The 5328-nt window shown below is 30.6% G+C and overlaps 1 pseudogene; it reads right to left on the bottom strand.

The window, feature by feature from the left end:
• The window catches only part of LOC111379106, a 13085-nt pseudogene extending 10622 nt beyond the window's left edge, over nucleotides 1-2463 (bottom strand).
• Between the last annotated feature and the right edge of the window lie 2865 nt (nucleotides 2464-5328).

Raw genomic sequence — 5328 nt, 5'->3', positions numbered from 1 at the left:
TATATATATATTATTGAGGAAAATTAGAATGAATGAAACTTACAGTGCCAGAGAAATCACTAACAGTAACGGATGCAAATTCACAAGGCAATGCTGGAAAACTGAAAGAAAAAAAGAGAAGAATGGAAAGTGAGGAAATCAATTATAAAAAGAGAAGGAAAAGAAGGCATATGAGAAAGGGAAAATAAAATAACATAAAATAAAAAAGGGATTCTTGAAAAGTTTCATGAAATAAGTTTTTTCTTAGTAAAAATTTTGGAATTCAATACCAAACACAATCCTGAAAATCCAAGTAAGAAAAACTGATCAGGATTTAAAGAGAAAACATTATCCAATGGCAGAAATCACTTAAGAATAGCTTCATGGCTGCAAAATATGTTGAAATTTTTTATAAGCCAAAGTTATGGAACATCCTTGAGCATTTGTCGCTCTTGGTGTGCCAATACCAGGATTTAACTTAAGTCAAGCAGAGGACTTTAGTTTGAATCCTAAGGATGCGATAGAAATCCGTGAGGGTAGGAAGGCAAATGCCCTACCAAAAGGGACAATACATAGCAAGTTAATGTTGGTCGTTACATATATAGTTAAAGACAACATTGGTGTGATAATTTAGTCAACGAAAACCAAGATCGCACTTTTTGGTGCAACATTTTCACGATTAATATTGAGAAATATCAACTATGTGAGTTTTGTGAAGGAAGATAAGATTACGATTTTGGTTCTAGTTTTTGAATGGAAATGACAGACAAGTTTATATAGCAATATTTACACTTATTGCTAAAGGAATAGTTGAATATTCAAATGAAAGAAATACGAAAGTTTTTCAAAAAAGTGTTTTGCCAAGCTTCCTTTCGTTCCTTGTTTTATTTCCAGGTCCCGTCAATTTTCTCTATATTATATCAAGTTCCTACAACAATACAGGGTATAAAAAATAGTAATGTCGAGTGGTGATGAATATTAACTGTGCCCTTCTACCTGATATTGAAATCAATTAGTAAAAGGTCCCCATCAAAACTCTTGTCAACGACAATTGATGTATAGGTGCTCTCTCCCAGATAAATATCCACCTCCTGCATATGAAACTTTAAGCTTTGAGGTACGATGGTTGGTATAAAGGAAAAAACCCATAACTGAGTGCAGCATTTAGAGAAGATAATAAAAGCAGTACACATTTTGACAAATCGAGAACAATGATTTATGTGTCGCAGACTAAAATTATATAAAAAACGTGTCCCTAACTAAAAGTTAAAAGTTTTAGATAAGTTGTTTCAACGTTATCTTATTCTATACATGCATAAAATTCATTAACAGCTGAACTTCGAGTCAGCTCCGTACCCTTCCAACTAGAAAGATTATGGACAAGGCTGCTATAATTGATAATCCAGCACTTATTGATCCCTTAGTCCAGCCTCTAGAAACTTTCCTGCAAAGTACATAAATAAAAAACAAAAACAAGGAATTTTAGTGAAGAACAAATGTCAGAACAAAAAAAACTAATAGTAATAGAAGAGACATAGAAAGGCTACGTTTCAATTTCATTACTCTTGGTGCCTAGTAGTATTGGCCTTCCCTCTTTTTATTCAAAAAATTGCTAGATAATTACACTAAATTTGAAGCAATTAAAGAGAGTTAACGATTAATATTGCGCTGCTTCATCTTCAAATTTATCTTGAAGAAGTAAAAAAGGGACAACAACAACAACATTCCAACCATTAAAATTTCAAATAATAGGGCCAAGTGGGGGCAAAAAAGGGATAGCAATTCGAGTTTCAATTCAAAAGCTGCTAACAAAGCAATACACCAAACGCTAGAAATAAGTGTGTTACACATGCCTATTCGTAGCTTGATTAAGTCGATCAGAGACGAGCTGATCATGCATCAGGCAAACACAATTTAGATAACACAGATTCATCATTGATCGTCAGCACGAGTTCATGAAATTGACACAAAGATTCCTCACGATTATTGCCAATATAATTAATCATGAATAGCTTAGTTATTGCAGGGAAAATTGACGGAATATAATCGATTGATTATGTGTTTACTTACTCGTCGGGGACGGCTGCCGTGGTCTTCCCCGGATTCAACGGTACGCATAATTCGGGTGAAGTCTTCGGGTCGGAGGCGTTGGAGTTCATATTTCAAAACGGATAGTCTGAGAGTGTACTAAGATTGTATAAGTCGTTGCAATGGAAGAATCGGAACTTGCGTGCTTCAACACTTTAGTCCTCAATGATATTTTACGAGAAGAAATTGTTACCCACCATTGTTGACTAAGACCAAGCTTTTGCCAGCCGTTTTGATCAGTTAAATATCGTTATTGGCCAAGAAGTCGTCATTATTGAGAACAAGTCAACTCCTAGTATACATCTTTCATGCAGGGAGATTCGACCGTAGGATTCAAAAATCTGATCAAGATGAGAAGTGACGGTGAGGAAGACTCCAAGAGGGATAAAGGTCGAGATCTCCTATGTGTACGCCAAGCTTGCCGTGTATAGCCCCCTCACAAATACCCAAATTCTCAAAGGCAAGTGACGAGTAGTGTTGAAAGTTATGTTTTAGAAGACAAATATAATGACATATGGACATAGATAATTTTTATGGTGAGTATGTTGAGAGTTAATTGTTCAAATAGTCACTAAACTTAAGTTCATATCTTTAATTAATCACTGAAATTTAAAATATCGAGTTTTGATCACTGAAATTAGGTTCATATCTTCGATTACTCATCGAAATATAAAACGTCAAGTTCTGGCTACTGAACTGTGAAAAATGTTATCCATTACTCATTGTAAACTCGATATTTTTCAAAGTTCGGCAGTTATGCTAGTGAGTAACATACGATATTTTTCAAAATTCAGTGATCAAAACTCGACATTTTAAATTTTAATAACCAATCAAATACATGGACATAAGTTCAGTAACCAAAACTAAACATTTTAAACTTTAGTGATCAATCAAAGATATGAGTCTAAGTTCAGTGATCATTGGAACAATTCATTCATATGTTCGAAAGAGCCTATTTCTGTTAAGCCCTTGTTTGACTTAGGTAAAAATTACTTTTTTTTATAGAATCTGATAAAAATTAATGGAATGTGTAGCTAAAAATTATGGGTTCTATAAAACGAGAGGTTAAAATAAATTATTAACTTTAGTTTTGATTTAAATCTAATTTTTTAATTGAACCAAACGTATATCTCTTTCCTATGATGAAATACGACCATAGGATCCATAAACTTAATGAAGATAAGAAAGATTGCGATTTGAGAAGGAATTAGAAATAAGAAAGGAGAAATAATCAAAATTTTATTTTAGGTGAAGACAACGTAATAACGGACGGACATATGTAATTGAAAATTTTCTTTTTTTGTTAATAGCATAGAAAACCTCCTCCTAGTTGGTGATAATCATTATTGGAAAAAAGCCTACTCCTATTAAAAATTGGTTAATTTAATATATATAAGCTCCTGTTTAGTGGTCATTATTTAAGGAAAAATGTTTTGAATCATAAATTTTTTGAGAATGTATGATTGAAAAATAGAGAAAATTTTTGAGTTTACGTGCATAATATTTTATTATATGAATATGTGATTGAATATGTAAATAAAAGAGTTAAAAAAATAATAATAATAATAAAAGATATCAAATGGGTAAGGGTGAAAGCGGTTCTATTTGGACGATTTGTGTCATATTTTCAACTCAAATAATTTCATGTGGTTTGAAATTTTTTCAAATCATGTCAAATCATTTTTTATTTTTCGAACCGAACCATAATTTGCGATTTGGTTCGATTTTAATCCATAATTTACCTATCGACATTATAATAATATATTTAAAATAAGTTAACATATAAGTTTAAATGATAACTAATAATATTAAATGTTAGATTAAGTTCATATTTACCATGAACCTATAAATAAATTATTTTCAAATTTGGTTGTTAAAAGATGTTAATAAAGCAAATACATTTTTCTTCATTTTTATTTACATTTTCTTTTTTGACTTTCATATTGTCATATAGCGGTTAGTGAACGTAAAGTCACGTTCTACCATTATAGTTTGGTTAAAACTTATTTCGTTTTGCTAGCGAGATGTGAATTAAAAATTAAATAGAATATATTTAAATATACAAAGATTGGTAGAGTTTATGCTTATTGGGAATTAACGAATTTCATTCTCTAACTATTTTATGAGAGCATAAGGTAATAGTAATAGTTAGGGAACTTTATCATTTTCACACAATCAATACGCTATGTCCTTCATTATTTCCAAACCACAAACAAATTCATTAATTATCTAAGCACACAAAATATTCATTTTTCTATCTGAATCACAACTTACAAGTATATAATAGTTCAAAAATAACAAATAAAAGAAAGAACAATGGAAAAATGGCTTAGATGAGAATTCGAAACATATCGAGAGAGTAAGAAGAAAGATGCAATTCAAATAGAAATTAGTAGACTAACAGATAAAAGGCGACAAGCAATTCGTTTAGCAGTGGCAGAAGAACGTCAAAATATTTGGGAAATGAGAGTTTATGTTAGGACTTCTGAATTTTTTGACGTGATTTGCAGTCGTAGTTTTATTGAATTATGATTTAGATTGTTGAATATATATATTCATTTCATATGATTTGAGAATAATTTTAGTTTCATTAGATATAACGTAAGAATGTGTCGTGAACTTATTAAACCACGAGCCAATAATGATTAACATAATTTACTTTTTATGATTATTTCAATGAATTGGTTGTAATTTATATTGCTAAATTGATTTTTTTTTTTTTTTGAAAAGTGAGAATTGTTAAATTTATAAGTTAATAAAATTAATGTTTTAATTAAAAAATTTAAAAACAATTCGTTTTGATTTTGTGCGATTTTTGAAAATCGAAACCTAAATCAAACAATTATAAAACGATTTGGTTCGGTTTGAAGGGAAAAAACCACAGGTCCACATGGCTCCGAACTAACGATTTCAAATCAGCAGTTGATTCAATTTGCAGTTTTGTGAAATTTATTTATTTTTATTATTATTATTATTTTTTATTTATTTATTATTATTTTTTTTTGCAGCCTTACAAATAGGGGCTAACTAGCTTATACATCTTTCCCACGTTGGGTTCCAATCATAGGATCCGAAAACCATAAAGATGAGTAGCAATGGTGAAAGTTTTGTTTTAAGTAAAGACAAACATAGTGATATGCGAACTTAAGTAGTTTTTTCTCGTGAATAGTGGAGAAAACCTCGCAATTGGTGACTGGAATTTTGTTGGAAAAAAAATATACTCCTATTAAATTTAAGGGTCGTTTGATTACAAAAATGGAA

This window comes from Olea europaea, unplaced genomic scaffold (genome assembly GCF_002742605.1).
Source record: "Olea europaea var. sylvestris unplaced genomic scaffold, O_europaea_v1 scaffold1932, whole genome shotgun sequence".
In the NCBI taxonomy this organism is placed as follows: domain Eukaryota; kingdom Viridiplantae; phylum Streptophyta; class Magnoliopsida; order Lamiales; family Oleaceae; genus Olea; species Olea europaea.
The sequence above is the reverse complement of the archived record's forward strand: the minus strand, read 5'-3'. Positions and strand labels throughout refer to the sequence as shown.